This window comes from Meriones unguiculatus, chromosome 10 (genome assembly GCF_030254825.1).
Source record: "Meriones unguiculatus strain TT.TT164.6M chromosome 10, Bangor_MerUng_6.1, whole genome shotgun sequence".
NCBI lineage: Eukaryota > Metazoa > Chordata > Mammalia > Rodentia > Muridae > Meriones > Meriones unguiculatus.
Genome location: NC_083358.1, coordinates 78,693,074 through 78,712,443, shown reverse-complemented (window position 1 = coordinate 78,712,443; position 19,370 = coordinate 78,693,074). Strand labels below are relative to the sequence as shown.

The 19,370-nt window shown below is 42.9% G+C and overlaps 1 protein-coding gene and 1 pseudogene across 3 annotated transcripts in view; both read right to left on the bottom strand.

Moving 5' to 3' along the window:
• The window catches only part of Ank2 (ankyrin 2), a 559,246-nt gene that overhangs the window by 334,212 nt on the left and 205,664 nt on the right, over positions 1 to 19,370 (bottom strand). The gene's annotated exons all lie outside the window — the stretch shown is intronic.
• Positions 859 to 1,477, bottom strand: LOC110555500 (CDKN2AIP N-terminal-like protein; annotated as a pseudogene).

The following is a 19,370-nucleotide window of genomic DNA, read 5'->3' as shown; positions in this document are numbered from 1 at the left end:
CGGGAGCAGCCCTGGCCATTTCAGAAGACAGCCTGGAGCTTGTCTGCGCCTGTGCGTCTACCTGGGCTCTGCTGACAGACACTGCTCCGTGGCTGCCCGCAGTTCAAGAACCCACCGAATGGTGAGACTAAATGGAAGGAATTGGAAGGTGTTTCAGCACAGACAGATCAGCTGACAGGAAGAACATCGATGCCACAATCGGAGAGGGAAGGAGGATTGCCCTACGATCTAGAGACTGCACGTGCGTGAGGCAGTTCTTCAAGTCTGAAGTCTGAAAGCCATCTAGAAACGAAGGGAATATGGGTGCGTGAGAACATGTTTAGCTTGGGAGGCCTGAAGAGTCTAAAATCAGTGTGCTGGCTGGACAAGGCCACGTGCACTTCCAACAGTTTTCGTCTAAAGAGCTATCTGTTCCTCTCTGTGCAGTACTGGGGACCGACTCCAGAACCTCAAAGATGCTAAGCAGGCCCTCTACCACGGAGCTACATCTCTAGCCCGCAGCAAATTTTAAAATGAAGTCAAATGCTTGTTTGCAAGCTGCCTCTTCTGGGAGCTGGCCGGGCTACCTCAGGCCTACAACATGATTCCCATTTCCTACACAAACATCTGTGAGTAGCGGCCTCTGAGTGCAGTTGGTTAACATTAGTGAACAGTCCTTCCGTGGCCATCAGCTGAGGTACAAGTAGAGCGGGGTTCGGGTACAAATAAGGATATAGAGGATCTGACTTGCCTCAGAAGAACAAAAAAGGGTTAAGGTGAGGTAAAAACCAAAATTACAATTAAAGGTAATTCTGCTAAAAAAGAAAATAAAATTATAACCTTTATCACCTGTTATTGTTACAGCAACATGAAAGACAATTCAAACAATATTTGGCTTGCTGATAAGATTTCCGAGAGTTCACTATTTATAAACACAGAAATATGCTACTGTACTTTTATAGCAAAAGCTTCTGGAAGAATGAAGACTTCTTCAAAGCCCCCATAAACACAACCCTTTCCATCCCAGCTGCTTCTCTGCTTCGAATACCAGGAATCTCAAGAGCTGCCATGGTTCCGCTGCCTTCACCCCGGCTTCCTTCCAGTCTGTCCCAAGGAGTTGAAATGTGGTAGATCTGCCTTAGCTTTGATGCTTTTTCAGTAATTCACTTCCAGTTGTAGACTGTACCAGCTCCTCCACTTCAGTCCCAGCAGTCATTTCCATCACCTTGTCCAGAAGGTCTTGATCATGACTGCAACCCAGAAATAGGTGGTTGGCCCAGACCAAGGGTAGAGACAGCAGCTGCTCCAGGCTGTGGTGGGGTGAGTCTCGGCAGTCAGGCAGATGGTGCAGAATGTACTCCATGACTGCGTCCTATTGCTTCAGGTTCAGTGAGCAGGAGTAGAGCTGCTAAGGGAAGTCAGCTGCCTGCTACAGCCTGGAAGCCAGCTCCTCCAGCTGCCCACCACAGCTTCCGCTGCCACTGGCACCAAGGATCATCTGTAAATCTTAATTCTGTACTTCAAACTACAAACTTCCTCACCGTCAGTAATTCCATTGACCAGATGGTATAAATCCAAGTTAGATTTCCATATCTCAAACTCTTTCAGAGCTCTTTTTCTTTTTTTAGTCACACCCTCTCCCAGGGCTGGGAAAATAAGCCAATATTAGGGAAACAGAGGAGGAGAAATATGAACTATTGCGTCCTGGAAATGTGCTGCCTTTGGCTATCCTGTGACGTACTACTGATTGTATACAGTTTCTCAGGGCAGTTGCCAGGTAAGGACAAATCTTCAGTCACCAGTGGCCAGGATCTGACCACTCATCTGCTTCTCCAGAATAGCTTGTATAGCCACATGTGAGAAAACTCCCTCCTGAAAAGCTCAGGGCATACACTGCTCCAGAAGACAAGGGGAAGAAGAAGGTGCTCCCACTAACTAATCCACAACTGCTATTTTCTCAAACATGCAAGCATGATTGATGGATAGATACATGGATACATAGATGATAGATACACAGATAAGTACGTAAATAGATAGATAGAGCAGCCTCACAAATATAACGCAAATATTCCTGATTTGTGATTATTTCTTGAACTTATTTATGTTGATCTTTATATGTAAAAATATTTATATGTTCTTAAATTTGCAAATCGCCTTTCCCATAGATGTCTTTTTGTCATCGCTGGCAAGATTCTAATACTAAGCTGTGAAAAGTTGTCTCCATGGCTTAGTATTTTCCCTTACTATTTCACTTTTCACATTTGCTTCTTTAATTGATAGTCATGAAGCATGGTGTAACATAGCACTGATTTTTCAAAATGGACCAGTTGGCCCTTCACCAATTATGGAACCCTACAGGTCTGATGCTGTCTTGGTCTTATAGTCAATCATCATTGTATGCCCCACTCTATTCATATTCTCCTCTCCTCTCTCTGTCTTTCTCTCATTCTCATTGTCATTTAAGACAAAATCTTAAGTAACCCAAGCTGGCTTCACTCTTGCTATATAGGTGAGCATAACCTTTGACTCCTAACGGCCAGCTTCCACTCCTGAGTGCAAGAATTACAGGTGCACACTACCTCTCCCGGATGGTTCAGGTGAACACACTACCAAAAATATCTAGGGTATTCTTTTTCACTGTGTATTATTCTTCCTTTCCTAATCTTTAATTCATTTCCCTGTGAGAATATTGGACTCAGTTTATCTAACCCAACATTCTATAGATTTTTTTAATGTAGTGTTATTGTAGAGATCATGCTACATGTATAAATTTCCTTTAAAAAAAAAACCTTCTGTACAGCTGAATTTTTCTCTATGAAAATACAATGTCTTTCCATTTGTTTGTATCTTCACTGGGATTTTAAACACACACACACACACACACACACACACATTTTTCCATGAAAGTTTACACTTTGTTCTGTTTTGCTATACTTGAGTGTTTCATGTGTTCTGTTCTTAAAATTGGGGGTACAAAGAATTACAAGCTAAGATTTCCATACTCACAGAGTTCAAACATTCTTAATAAAACCATTAATGTGACCTGTGCAATGTCCAAAGAATGGTGTCAACAATAGGATCTTGGAGGATGATCACGCAAAAGTGAGTCTCCAGAAGCATGGCCTATAGTCTCCCAGCACGTCCAACCAAAAAGCATCTCTAGGGCAGAGGAGCAAACATTTCCAGAGAGGCTTGACAGAGAGGAGTGGTTTGCTGGACTACATTTCCCTGGGAAAATCTCCAGGAGTGGAGAGAGACTGAAGAGATGAGGTGACGAGGAGTATGCTAGTCTCTTTTCTTGTTGGGGTGACAAAGGCAACTTAAGGAAGGGTTTGTTCGGGCTCATGGTTGGAGGGTTGGAAGGTGCACTGTCCATCATGGTAGAGAAGGTAGGAGGCAGGAACAACAGTAAGAAAAAAGAGAGAGATGAATCTTGTTGCTAAGTTCACTTTCTTCTTTTTATTGAGTCTGGAATCCCAGCACAAGATACTGCCACCCACAATGAATTAAGTCTTCCACAATAAAGGGAAGCCTTCCTGATTCAATTAAACCTCCCTACAAATGCCTCATAGACACTCCCAGAGGTGATTTTCGATGTTGATTCTAAATCTGGTCACGATGACAATAAAGATTAACCATGACAAGAATCCAATCACAGGCTCTATGGAGAGATTGAAAGATTATAAACAGAGGAAGCCCAAAATGTCTCCCACATATGACAGAAAAGGTCTGTGCATATTACACATTACAGAAAGTAAGAAGATAGGAGATTAGATTCACTTTCACGGTAGGAAACTGCTTCAATCTGCAGTGTGGATGCCAAGGACAGGGGTGCTTAGAAGTTTGAAACTTTAGGATTTCCCAGCCAAGAGGGAGGAGTTCAGCTTTCTGCCTTGAGCATATGATTGGCTGTGACTGGAGAGTTCACAACAAGGAGATATATACTGGGCACCTGAGACACACAAGAACAGCCAAGTCTGATGCTCAGGTGGCAGCAGTTTCTCTCATCACCATTCATTCCAGTACAGGAGTGACAGGAAAGAGGCCCAGGAACACAAACCTACGAGTCCTCAGACTCTCAGTGTCAGATAGAAGTGAACCTAAGAAAGACTGACTGAGGAGTCAAGAGAGCCATGAGGAAAAAAAAAAATTAATGTCACAAAAATGAGGTCACAAAATGATTTAGAGACACGAAGCATGAGAAAGCCAGCACCTAAGGCCTATCTACCTGTCAGGACAGGCTTCTGCAGACTCCCTAAAGCCACAAGGATAATAAATAATCCCAGTAAAAGCCTTTTCTTCTTGTCATCCTTTTTAGCTGAATGTGTAAGCCACCGACCACCAATTAAGGTCTCCTGCTCTCTCTGTCAGCCAATGCAATAGCAGCACCTGGCTTGTCTACCCTCTCTCTTCCTCAGTTTTAATCTACAAAATACCCAGGCTTCTTAGGTGTTATTTAGGGAGGCACACATGCATGCCTTCCCCAAGATGGGAGCCATCCTCATTCTGCATCAATGAACTATGCTCATCCTTGCCTCCACCTGCTGGTTAGGTTGACAACTGTAAGTAGAATTTACTCTGTATCCCGGGATCCAATGGAGGGCAAACTTCATAAAGAATGAATGATGGCAAGGAGCAAAGTTAAAATAATATTTGAGTAATTTTCACCTAATCTGAAACATGAGGACACTGAAGTAGTCTCCATTTGGAAGTACGGGACAGTACGTCCTAGCTGTAAATATTTGTCAGCCTGAAAACATTTTCAGGATATTGAGAAATCTATAACCTTTCAGTTGCATTTATTCGTTGGATAGTTCTCCTTCATCGTGCTTGATTTTCTTCTTAATGAAGTGTTCTTGTTAATGTAAAAGCTCAGTGCTTTTAAGCAAAAAGAAAAGGGAGGCGATAAACTGTAATTGAAAGACAATGTACAGTGACACATCTGGTAGCTTCACTATTTCAGACACTAGTTCAGAATTTCAGATAAACCATTGCCGTGTCTTCCGTTAACAAGTGTATAACATGTTATCTTCCTGTCTTCAGGAACAATGACGTGAGTAGGAGGAAGACATCAGCAACCTCAAGGTCATTGTCAGTGATGAGAACTTTGACAAGGAACCACATTAAGGCATGTGGAGTTTTTAGGGATCTTCTAGTAAACATTCTGGTCCCCTTCTCCCTCTCCTCGGAAGCTGCTATAGTCTTCAAATCCAGTTTTCCTAGTGTTCTCAGAACTATTCTAGTCATGGTAGTCAGCTGTTCCCAATTCCTATTTTCATTAGGTTTTTTTTTTTTTTTTTTAATAATATTCTATGTTCCTGGAAACCTCACAGCTCACTTACTAGATTACCTTTCTTCATAAACCGTGGCCAGTATACCATGAATGAGAAAAATATTGGCCAGTGAATTGAGACACACAGAGCTCCCCACTAGGAATCACGACACGGCCCATATTTGCTATCATGTGAACTGTGTTGAGCCGGAGGCCACTGGAAAGCAGTGGATGCAGGAAGAATCCTTGGTCCTTTCATTCTGCTAGAGACAGGACATAAGTTCCCCATTGTGCAGTATCTCTCAAGCTCCCCAGAAGAGGATGAAGACTCTTACCTCAAGAAAGAGAGCCATCACCCTGGGGAGTCTGCCTAGGCAACCTTGGCTAAAATCTTCCACTTCCCTTCCAGACTTCATTGCCTCTCTCCCACAGCAACAACCCTCAAACTCATCCAGTTAGTTTGCTAAATGCCATCATCAACTCCTAAGTTTAACCTCTTCGGCTTGTTCTGTTTTAAGCTCATAAAAAGAATGTGTGTGCCTTTTCCTCTGCTGTTTCCTATCAGTTAGGTTTGCAGGCTCCTAACCAATGAAGCAAAGGGGATAGAGGGAACACATTCTCCCTGACACTCACAATCCCCACAATGTCATTCTGTTATCTTTCATCTCTCTAGGCCTTGAACCTGCACTCACTCCCAAGATGATGCCAACAAAACTCAAAAAGAATTTCCGAGGGGTTCCAGGCTGTCATTATGAATACAGAGTGAACTTTCTGTCGTCGTATTTTGGGCTTTGTTGTTGTTGTTGTTGTTCATTTTTGTTGGTTTTGAAACAGGGTAGACCAGGCTGGTTTCCAACTCGCTCTGTCACCAAGGGATACTTTGGAATTCATGATCTCCCTGCCTTAGCCTCCCACATCCTACCCTATAAAGACTTTAAACATACATTTTGTCCCTTCCCTGATGTAAGATGGTAGAAGAGCAGGCCTGGCTAGACAGCGACCCTAATGTGTGTGATCTTCCCTAAGTCCTTTAGTCACTCTGGTCCCCATTCTTCAATGAGAAGGGAGGACATGTGGGGCCGTCTGCTCTTCAAATGACTGTCACACTAATGAGCTCCCAGCAGCTAGCTGCATCACCGAGGAAGACAGGAGAGAAATGAAGCATGGATCCGACACTGAGTTTTTAATATTTAAAAGGGCATGCATTGTGCACAGATAGTATTCTATGTAATACATGCATTGTCATATTTTATACATATGCATTCTTCACACATATATGTGAATATAGGATACTCTGGATAACTTTACGATTACTTTTTTGAGATCTCCCATTTCAATTTGTAATTAAATATATATGCAAAAACAGCACACAAGCAAAAACTCTCCAAGTTTATTTAGGATGATTTTCCACTTCTAAAAAATGAAAATGGACATTTTCCAAATTAAAAAAAAAAAACAAAGCGTTATGATGAAATAGCTTTAGCTAATGCCATGTAGTATAGATATCTTGGAGATTCAAAACTAATCACAATATTTGAAAATCTGAGAAACCCAGAAGAAAAGTAGCCTAGTCCACTTTATTTATTTAAGCATGGCAATCTACTGTTTTGGCCACTCGCCTTTGAACATCTCATAAACCTCTGGTGTCTGTATAACATAGTTTTGGGGAAGTCTGACTGATGGGTATGTTTAAAAATACAGCAGTTCTTACAAAGGGAGCTGTAAGGGCTAATTGTGCCCTACCTTCCTGTCCGTGTTTTTCCGCGCTTCCATTCCTACCTGAAGGTTCTCCTGTAAAACACTGGCAAATCCAGCAGAATCAACACTGCCATGTGCCTGAAGTTGAGAGAGAGGGCAGGGGACACATCTGGTAAATGACAGAGAGTATTACAGTCATAAAAGGCCATCACTCATTTTAGGCACAAAATCTCTTCTGAATTGCACCCTAGGGGCCCAATAGGTGCAGGGAAAAACCACATTGACAAGAGGCAGACACAATTGACATCAGTATGAGAGTCGACTTGCTTTTGGCAAAACAGCCAAATGTACCTTGAAAATAGCAATTACTTATTTCCATTGGATTATCTACAATTCATTAAAAACTCAGTGTGTCACATTCTGCACAGAAAAAAAAAATAGACTCAATGGATGTTTTATCATTTCAGTGACTTTTGAGAACAAAGTGTGAGGAATTAAGCCCATCTTATTAAAGAAGGCATACCCAAATGATGGCATTTGCATATGTTACAATGTCCCGTGTTCCTGTGTCATTATAAAAATAGCCAATGACATGAAAGTTTTGTGAAAGCTGATGCATCGATTTGCGAATAAGAGCCAAAATGCTGTAATATGCCCATATACTCATGCATCTTATGGCCACTATACAATTTCACTTGTCCATTTAAGCTTAATAAAAAATGGCCAAAACTTTCATGTGCACAGATTCTGTGAGAAAAGAACAAATGCTCATTTCTCCAAAGCCAAAGGAGTTCTGTCCAGCCTTTTTAAGTATTTGACCTGAAACAAGATTCCAATGGTGAAAAGCCCAGAGATGGGATGCTGCAGAACAAAATGACTGGCACCAAAGAAGAGGCTCTTGGAACATTTGTTAGATACACCGAGTGCTAGCAGCTCCAAGTGGAAAGAGAAGAAAGACTGGAAGAAGGAAGGATCCAAGGAAGGAACATGAAGCACACAGGTTTGTCAGTTGAAAGGTCCACAGGGACAAGGTAAAATTAATGCACATGTCTCTCTCTCTCTCCTTACTGTAGTTTTACTGAAATATAATTGATATGCAATGATTTGCATAAATTACGTGTACAATTTGATGAATCTTAATATATGTGTATGCCCAGAAGCCATTACAGTGGCGGAGATAATGATGACATCCATCAGACCCCCAAATACCCCCCCATTTTGTGACCTGAACTTGCCTAATCCTATCCCTGTCCCCCCCAGATAGTCAGTGATCTGTTTCCAGTCACCGTGAAGAAGTGTGAACTTTCTAGAATTTTAGGTTCACTCTCTATTCCTTTTCATTTAGCCATAAGTATTTGGGGAGTCATATGTATATGTATACATATATATATGTAAATAATTTACCCCTTCCTGTCTATCTGTTTACTCTCTGGTAGACATTTGCACAGCAGTCTCTGTCTGGAGTCACACTTTTCATTTGTTTATAAAGGGATGACTGGGTAGGATAATGTATGTCCAATTTGATTTAAAAAAAAAAAAGAAAAGAAAGAAAAGAAAAAGAACAAACAGGCAAATAGTGACACTTAATCCTAATTCCAAACAATGGGAGGTGATATATTATGTACCTGGAGACAGGCTGGAGCCATTCATGCCTGTCCCCAAATACCCAGAAGTAGAACTCTTGGCAAGCTAGGTATGTTATAGCCTAAACTTCTAAGTCTAGCACACGGTAAGCTGAGGCAGGAGGACTGCAACAACAGTGAACAGAGGCTATACGGTGAGACCCTGTCTCAAAACAAGAACAGAAACAGACAAGGTTATTCTGTCTCCTTCTACAGAGCTGGTGCAAAAACTGGTTAAAGCCTGGCTGGAACACAGAAACATCTAGTTCAAGTGCTCAGAGGGTTTCTCCTAATCTGTCAGCATGTTATTTCCCAGGCAACCAAGCGTGCAAGAAAAGAAATAACAAGAGACAGCAGACTTTGATTCACACGGCCTTTATTTATTGCTGGGAATCAATTAAAAAGCATGAAGAAGATAAAGAAATATTCATGTACGATGGTACACCCCTGCAATCCTAGAAGAGCTGAGGCAAGAAGACTGCTTTAAGTTCGAAGCCAGGCTAGGCTTCTGTCTCATAAAAGCAAACGAACAAACGTAAGGAGAAAAAAGGGGGTGGGGTGGCTGGTGATGGCTCAGCTGGTAAGGGCTTTTACTGACAAGCCTGATGACCTGTGAATTCAATCTCTAGAACAGACATGGTAGATTCAGGGAGCAGGCTCTCACAGGATGTTCTTTGACCTCCACATCTGTGCTGTGGCATGTGTACATATACATACATACAATGTGACCACATTCACACACATGCCTATTCCTCTCTCAACATTTTCTGATTTCACTCACCACCCTCTTACACCTCCCACTAACCAACACTACCACCACCACCACCACCATCCCTCCTCCTCCTCCTCTTCCTCCTCTTTCTCCTCCTCCTCCTCCTTCTCTTTCTCCTCCTTTCTACTGAGCACCAAGTCTGATTTGTGTTGCTCACATACTCGTGGGTATAGGACCAACAAAACAGGAGTCACACTTTTTAAAGAAAACTGATTCTCCTTCCTAAGTACCCATGAGCTGTTAATAACTTCTCAACTAGGGATGGGGCTAGTGAGCTCCTCCCCAGCTGCACTGGAAAGTTGACTGTCTTGTTCTTATACTGGTCTTACACAGCTGCTGTGAGATCATGAGCTCGGTGGTCCTGTCATGTTCAGAAGACGCTGTTTCACGTCAGCCTTCCTCAGTCTCTGGCACTTACAATCTTTGCAACCCCTCCTCCTCAACTGGCTGCCTACAGGTAGAAGAAAGAAACCTGATCCTTATATCTCACCCTACACAAAGCTCCATTTGGGTTGGATCGAAGAGCACACTGTTAAAATTGAAACTCTGAAACTTCTAGAGAAGAGAGTAGGGAGTCCTCTTCAGGGTGTAGGCAAAGATAAGGAACTTCTGAATAGGATCCCGCTTGCAAAGAAAATAGCTTTTGTACATCAAAAGAAACTGTTAGTTAACCCAAGAGGCAGCCTACATAACTCTTTGCTAGCTATACATCTGACAGATGATAACTGTCTAGAATATATAAAGAACTAAAAAACCTAAACAACAGGAAAACAGGCAACAACACAATTTTAAAATGGGCTACAGAACTGAACAGGGTTCTCAGAAGAGGAAACTCAAAAGACTGATGAACATTCTTAAAAGCGTTCAACATCCTTAGCCCTCAAGGAAGCGCAAAAACTACCTTGAGATTTCACCTCTCTCAAGTCAGAATGGCTAAGACTAAGAAACAACTAGTCCTGGTGAGGGTCTAGGGAAATGGGGCTGTTGAAAAGGAAACTCATACAGCTGTCATGGAAATCAGTGTGGAGGTTCCTTAAAAAGCTAGAAATATACCTACCGTATAACCTAGGAGTCTGTTTCCTACTACAGACGTTGTTCATTGTTGCTCTATTCCAAACAGGCAGGAAATGGAATCAGTCTAGATATCCACCAACTGATAAGTAGGTAAGGAAAATCCAGTACATACACACAAGGGGCAGTTTTCAGAAAAATTAAATTATGAAATTTGCAGGTAAAGGGACAGAGAAAACTGGAACAAGTTATGTTGATGGGTGAGGTGACCCAGACCCAAAAAGACAGAGGTTGCAAGTTCTCATGCATGTATGAATTGATTCCAGCATCAAATCTTTAGGTCTGTGTGTTTAACTTGGAATACCTGTAGAATCCAGGAAACTAGAAAGGGGACCACAGGGTGGGGAAGAAAGATCTTTTAGGGTTTGTTTGTTTGTTTGTTTGGGGGTATTTGTTTGTTTGTTTGTTTTTCAAGAGAGTTTCTCTGTGTAACAGTCTTAGCTGTCCTAGAACTCACTTTGTAGACCAGGCTGGCCTCAAACTCACAAAGATCTACCTGCCTCTGTCTCCCGAGTGCTGGGATTAAAACTGTGTGCCACCCACACCTGGCAGGATGAAAGATCTTAAGGGAGGGAAGAATATTAGAACATAGGTGATATGAAGGGGTAAAGGGAATAAAGGTATGAGGGTTTAAGTGGGCATAGGACAATTGGAAACAACTGGAGGAGGAGGAGAAATAACTAACACTAAGGGTGCTCGATAAGGCCATATGAAAATTATTTCATAATATTTATATATAAACATATGCACATATATATAGTTTAAATTGAAGTATCCTAGACAAAGGATGACTTTTACAGAAGTCGTAGGTTGCCAACTAAAAAAGCCCAGTGCCAGGTATGGGATACTTTCCTCCAGGTTGTTGGGCAAGGGTGATCTGGAGGCTCTGATCACAGGGCACTGCCATTCCTTCTGGATGTTCAGTAGAACTTGCCACTAAGATGCTAAAACCCTGTTACCAAACTGGTAATTCTTTGGGTTGACATCATCATAAACGATCCAAAATCAAAGTACACGTGGCTCTTTATGATCTGTCAGTTTAAAAGCACTTATTTCTCGAGAGCAAAACTAAGCTAAATGTCAACATGTCATTTATCTATCCACTTATCATAATCTTGGGATTATTCTTTATTTTTTATATTAATTTCTGTTTATTCACTTTGTATCTCACCCTTGCCCACTCCCTCATTGCCTCCCAATCCCACTCTCCATCCCTCATCTCCTTCCTCCCATGCCCCTCTCCAAGTCCACTGATAGGGGAGGTCCTCCACCCCTTCCATCTGACCCTAGCCTATCAGGTCTCTTCAGGAGTGGTTGCATTGTCTTCCTCTGTGGTCTGGTAAGGCTGCCCCCCACAACATGTCTAGATTATCATTGCTGGCTATTTGTTTGAAAATAACATCTACTCTGTAACCCAGTCTGGCCTTGAATTCACTCTACAGCTCAGGCTGGCCTCAAACTTGCTGTGCTCTTCCTACATCAGTCTCTAGAGTACTGAGATTAGAGGAACCATCACTTCTTTTTAAATTATATTTCAGGCAAGAGAGGTGGCTCAGTGATTAAAAGAGCACACTGCACCTGCAAAAGACTTAAGTTTGGTTCTCATGACCTATATTAAGTGGTTCAGTATCTCAAAACCTCCTGAAACTCTGGCTCCAGGAAATCTACTGCCCTCTTCTGGCCTCCAGAGGAAAGTGCACTCACATGCACATAAGCCACATACACACATAATTTTGAAAAATAATGAAAAATAATAAATCTTTAAACTGTATTGTTTGTAAGACAACTCATGCGTGTCTATCACCATGGGCAGAAGACTGCTCTAAAGACTTTAGGGTGTTTTCTGAAATTACTGTCATTTAAAATCTGTCCCATTTTGCTTAGCTTCTTTAGGAATATAGATTTTAGTATGTTTATCCCATATTATATGTCTAATAACTACTTATGAGTAAGTATATACCATGTGTGTCTTTCTATTTCTGGGTTACCTCACCCTAGGGAAGATGCTCAATCCTCATTCAGAAGGGCAAATGGACTAGACATCAGAAGCAGGATAAGTCAAGGAACAGGACAGGAGCCTACCACAGAGGGACTCTGAAAGACTCTACTGATCAGGTATCAAGGCAGAGACTTGGACTCATAGCCAAACTTTAGGCACAGTACAAGGGAATCCTATGAAAGAAGAGGGAGATAAAAAGACCTGGAGATGGCAGGAGCTCCACAAGGAGACCAACAGAGTCCCCCCCCCCCCAAAAAAAAGAAAACCTAGGCCCAGGGGCCATGCAGAGACTGATAGTCTGAACAAAGACCATGCATGGAAAGGACCTAAAACCCCTGCTCAGATGTAGCCTTTAGACTCAGTCTCCAAGTGGATTCCCTAGTAAGGGGAACAGAGGCTGTCTCTAGCATGAACTCAGTAGCCTGCTCTCTGATCACTTCCCCCTGGGGGGTGCACCCTTGCCAGGCCAAAGAGGCAGACAGTCCTGATGAGACCTGATAGGCTAGGGTCAGAGGGAAGGGGAGGATGACCTTCTTTATCAATGGACTAGGGGAGGGGCATGGGAGGAAATGAGGGAAGAAAGGTAGGGTTGGGAGGTGACAAAGGAGGGGGCCACAGGATACAAACTGAAAAAAATTGTAATAAATAGTAAATAAACAAAAAATAAAATAAAATCTGTCCCATAGTGTTTTCACTGATAATGTGGACACAAGGTCCTTCTGCAACTCTAAAGTGAACATACTGCACAGGGGTGGTGAGAGCCTGCTTTTATCCCCAGCATCAATTGATCATAATAAATATGAAACGTTGCTATAAATAAAAGGAAATTTGGTAGATAAATATTATGGCTCAGAGGAGTCAATGAATCAGTTAGACCACATGTTGTATAATATGCTCATTTCTACAGGCCTCATTTTCATCAATTCTGTAACCTAAACTGTCACATTAAAGTTTTTTGGCATTTCTGCTAAAACAATCAGGAATTCTTAACTTAGGTACCTATTGACACGCCGGAAGTACGATTACTTATACAGGTAAGACTAGTTTTCATCTTCCTTCAGCAAAGTGCAAGCTAGAGCTGGGGATGTAGCTCAGTTGGTAGAATGTTTGCCTTGGGTTCACACCAAGTCTTGGCTTCTCTTTCCAGCTCTGCATAAACCAGATATAATGGCACCATGCTGGAATCCCAGCCCTTAGGAGGTGGAGACAGGAAGATCAGAAGTCCATGATCATCTGTGGAAACTAGTAAGTTTAGAACCATTCTGAGTTTGTCTCAAAGAAAAGCAGAAATTAGAAATCCATGTACCCATAAAGTGCCATTTGTCTCCTTAGAGAGAGTACAATAATGCTTGTTAGTTTAAGGAGCTTAGAAAATCTGCCCTTCTCTTCCAGCTATGGGAAAACCAAGCCTTTCCCCCCACCCCTAGGGGGAATTATTGTTACCTTTTCATTTTGGTTACTCACCAAAATTTTATGCTAGTCTCCGATGAAAAGCCACCAATTGTACAAAAACTCTAACCTACCCACACACACACACACACAATTGGGTGAATATTACCTTTCCTGCTTACCAAAGTAAGTGTGCTGTGGATTGAATATATCCTTCAAAACTCATGCTGAAATTCAATTGACCTCCAGCTTCCTGCCCTCTATAGATCTAAGCCAATAAATTCTTGTTCACTATAAATCACTGGGTCTCTGAGGTTCTTATCAGAACACAAAACAAACTAAGGCAGATTCTAACGAGGTTCCAATAAATTGAGATAAGTGAAGACTGAGTTGTGGGGCAGTGGGCATGGGTCAGCTGCTGCTGGGCGACTCAAGGTCAGAGCCTCAGTCAGTCAAGTACATTCTCTTCAGCTACTTTCGACCCATTTCCGTTCTTGAATCTGGGAACTGGAGATGGCTACAATATGGATGATATGAAAGTTTTATAAACTCACGTAGGCTAGACCTCTCAGTCCAGCCTTTCTTCTTCCCACTGACTTCTCCGGCCCTTGCTTCTCTCTCAGAATCCACACAAGTGGAAGCTGAGCAGAACATGGGATGACACTCCTGTGTAGGAAGTGAGTCATTTGCTCATGACACTTCAAGCCATCATCCCCTAAGAGATGGACACGGTCACCAGAAGAAGCACAAAAGTCTGAGGAGGCCCACCCGATCCCACAGTCTTGGGTGTGGAAAAGTGAAGTGTTTCCCTGTCTTGTTTAAGACCCAGCTGTTGAGACTGTGCCCAGTATATACGTGGTAGTTCATGAGAGGATTCATGAACTACACTGTTGTAGGATATTTCCTCAATCTAAGGATTTTTATTCATATAGCACCCTCATTCTTGCATCTGTTATTGGCCAGTAGTTCACTGAAAATGCAGAGTGAATATGTTTCATGAAGACCCTGGGAAAGTGCAGGGCCATGACCCAACCCTTAACCTGAAACGGAGCCTCTTCCTCCTTTGTCATTCTAGCTCTGGTCTGGAATCTGAGTCACCTTCAGCTTCATATACGGACACAGTCACTTCCTGGTGTTGGAGCAGATTATAGGAAATAACCTACTTTGAACATAATACATTTCTGGAAAAAAATGACACAATGTTTCATGATTAAAACTGGGCAATAGACAAGAATATTATAATTGCCTAAAACAAATGAAAATCATTTTCACCTGGGCATGGAGAGACGGCTCTGGGGTTAAAAGCACTGGCTGCTCTTGCAAAGGACCTGGCTTCACCCACATGGGAGCTCACTCAACCTGTAACTTCAGGGACCCGTAGGGGCTAGGCATGATATGGAGCTCATACATATGCACACAGACAAAACACGCAGACATATATAAGAGTACAGGGAGTGTACAGTTCCCAAGGGAGGAAGTGGACTCAAGCCCCCAAGCCTAACCCGGAAGCAATCTTCAATTGGTAGCAGCTCAGAAAGGAAAAATTTGCCTTCTCCACTCCTTGGAGTGGAGTATTCAGACCACTCTCTCCCTTTTTTTCTTTTTTTAATTTAATCACTTTATAGCTTTATCCCAGCCTCTTCCCTCCTCTCCTTTCAGTCCTGCCCTCACATCCCCTACTCTCCCCCCCCCAACACTCACAGAAGGGGAGGCCCCTGAGAGGTACCGAGCCACCCTGGCACCTCAAGGACTAAGAGCATCCTCTCCCACTGAGGCCAAACAAGGCAGCCCAGCTAGGGCAAAGACGTCCAAAGGCAGGCAACAGAGTCACAGAGAGGCCATTAAGCACAGGCCTCATGCCCAGCAGCACAGAGCCAACACAAAACTCACTCAATGGCATTTTGGGAGGGCCCTTGTCTCATATGTGACTTTATTTTTATTTTTTACTCACAGGTCTCTTGCATCTATCTTATGGTTCTGGAGCTGTGTTTTGATGGGCTTTTTATGTGTGCAAACATGTGTCTCTGTGTTTATATGTGTTTCTTGTGGTTTCCCCCCGCTTCTGGCTCTCTTCTTCTGTAAGTTTGTATGTTTTATCCTCATATTCTGTTTTGTTTGGTTTTACTTCCTCTCATTTTATTTTATTTTGTTATTAATTCTTAGATGTCTGTGTGTATTCTAATGAGAGAAAGGGTGTGAATTTGGTTGCGGTGTGTTGGGGAGGATCGGAAAGGAGTTGGGGGAGGGTAAACTGTAGTCAGAATATAATGCCTTTTTAAAATCTATTTTCAATTAAAAAGGACGAAGAAAATAAATCTCCTGAATTAATGTTCTTTCTGGACTGTCCTCCACGGGGGCAGGCAAGCCTGCTGATGGGTGACAGCCCTCACTGGCATCTCGAGATTGCACTCTGGGATTCATTTGGTCATTTCCTTGTGCTGTCACAATGAAATCAAGCACTCCCTTTTCCCAAAGCCCTGCCACCCTCAAGCACCCGCCATAGAGAAGTCAGCTTCTAGCCTGGGCCTCGTTGTACCCAAAGCTAAGCACAAGGGCTACTAACCTTCGCCTCACCAGGCAGAGCCCACCATCAGTGTCCAGCGCAAAGCTACCCCACCCTCCCCGGCACCCACCGAACAAGGACCGAGATAGAGAAAATCTCTGCCAGAAAAGCAGAAACCTGCTCCAAATGGCAGCCGAGTGTTATCAAGACAAGAATACAGCCACGGACTGCAGCACCTCGAAACCCGAGGTTGCTGGTCGGGGCGGAAGTGATGAGAGTGGGTACCAGAATCCTGTCGTAGGACAAGTCAGGAGCGGTTGCTGGTGGGGGAGGGAGTAACGAGACTGCGTGTGCATTGCCACGGCACGCATCAAGTGAAAGGCAAGCTTAGAAGGCTGACCACAGCACAGTCTTCTCTGTGAGCAACGTTCGCTCACAACTGCGGTACCCACCCCACCACCCATAGCACCGTTATTCTTCTGGCGATTTTTTTTTTCCATCTCATATCTCAAAAATCGGAAACACAGGTAATGTGCAGCAGTGAAATTCCTCCAGAGCAATCACTCTGCTGCTGCCCTCTGTAAAGAGCGCCCCAGCAAGGTATCTGTTCCCGTCACGTGGCAATGAAGGGCACCTGAGGTGTGCTGATGGCTGTCTGAATGGAATCAACAACAGAAGGCTTCACCGGAGTCACTCGTGCGCATGCGCTTCTTGCCCCTCAACCAAGCACCCCGGACTTGGGAAACTTGAGGAAAAAGCCTCTGTTTGCTGCCGTTCAGTGGATTACACAATTGGCCAGTTTCATAAGCAATGCGTGTTACCAAAAAAAAAAAAAAAAAAGGCTTTGTAGAAATTACTATTTCAAGCACTTCGGGTTCTGTATGTTTCTGTTTTTACAGATGAATGCTGCATGTTTTAAATCCTCAAGTACGCTTAAACTATATATACAGACATTACATATCCCATTATAAAAACTTGACTATATGTAGAACCTGTACATTTTCGTAAATGCAGAATTCAGCTCAACTATTCAGAGAAGCTAGGAAGTACAGTGGACCTTTCCTGAATTTTTACCCCTCTGATCCTATCATCCTGGACCAGAGAACATGTCTCTAGTCAGAGCCTCTTGCCTTTGGGCTTCTGTCTGATTTCCAACGGGAGAGCTGTAGTGGTTGACCTGAAGATCTATCGGATGCTGAGACTAAGGTATGCCTCCAGACTGCTAAATTAAAATATGGATATTGTCTTTTTAAACTACTATCACCAAGGAAATGCTTCGAAAGCAGCCAGGGCCCTGTGGTATAACTATCCCCTCATACATCTTTTGTTTGTTTTGGTTTGGTTTTGGAGACAGGGTTTCTCTGTGTATCCCTAGCTGTCCTGGAACTCACTTTGTAGACCAGGCTGGCCTCAAACTCAGAGATCTGCCTGCCTCTGCCTCCCAAGTGCTGGGTATAAAGCCACCACTGTCCAGATGTTCAGTCTCATCTGAACATCTTCAGATGAGACTCACTTTATGAATATAGCTAGTAAAAACTCTGTCCAATCAAAACTTAGGACTCTTTCCAAGAGAGACTTGCCTAGGAGTCTCCCTGCTCTCCAGGCAAGAGTGACTTGCCTGGGTGTCTGGTTTTCACCCATCAGAAATTGACTTGAAACGGGGAGGAGAAAACACTCTGAGCTAACACATATTTAATATGTTGGCTTGGGTGGAGGGGTAGCTCGATTGTAACACAAATCTCCTATCTGTCAGAATCGAAGGCAAGTTTGCTGACATAGTCAGCTGATTAACACCTAGAACTGTATCTCAGCCGGAGTGGCTTAAGGGTGGAGTAATACTTTTAAAGTACATTTGAAGGGAGGCCCTTAAATACAGTAGGCATGCTAGGACACAAGTGCCTCTGTCTTCCTATCAGCAGCCACCACCACACCATCTGGTTTGGGTGGTAACATCATTATTAGTTTTAAAAGCAAGCCATATGACAACACGCTTATAGGGGCTGGAGAAATGGCTCAGCAGTTATGAGCACTGGCTGCTCTTACAGAAGACCTGGGATCGGTTCCCAGCCCCCACACGGTGACACCCTATCATCTGTAACTCCGTAATTCCAGGAGAGCTGACACTCTCTTCTGGTTGCTACAAGCACCATGGATGCTTGTACATATGCACATGCATGTACATTCATGGTACACATGCTACATACAAGCAAAACACTATATCCATAAAATAAAAATAAATGTTTTTAAGAGTTCAATCATAAAGCCCAGGTGGTGGGCATTTGAATACTCACTACGAAGCTGTTTTAGCTTCTCCATATTTTTATTCGTAACGTAATTGTTGAGGGGTTGAAGGGAAACTCAAGCTGTACAACGTGGTTAGTCATTGAGCTCAGTTTATCACATCTTCCACATGACCAGGCTACACACTAGTGACATGGCTAGGTCCAGATTCAGAGGGTCCAAATGTTCTGCTCAGGCTGGGAGCAACAGCTCACTCCTGACCACTTCATCAGCAAGCATCACGTGGCCTAAACACAGGTGACAGAAGCAGGAAGCCGTAGTGGTCTACAAAATGTGGGAGGGACGGAGAGGATCTGCAGTTCATAACAACAAATTCACAGACATAACGAATAGCTAAAAACGAGGTGGGGAGGCTCTAAAGCTCTGAACACAAACCAATGACAAGAAGGTGGAAGTGTGAATTATCCAGATGTGATCAGTACAGAGAGAACACACACGCCAAAATATCACACTGTATCTTACAAACGCATGTAAATGCCACGGTCTAATTATGTAAATGACCTCGATTTGCTGTATGCACATATTAAATCATCACAAGCTACCCTGTAAATTTTGGACAAATAAAATAAAAATAACAAGACTGAAAGTAATCTAGTGGTAGAACAGAAAGTGTACTTTGCATGTGTGGGGCCCTGGAATTATTTGCCAGCACTAAAAACAAGCAAGCAAACCCACAACAACAAAAACCACCACAACAAAAAACAATGGACAAAAACTAACAAGTAACTTCCTATGACTGAGTGGGTTTCTATGATGCTACACAC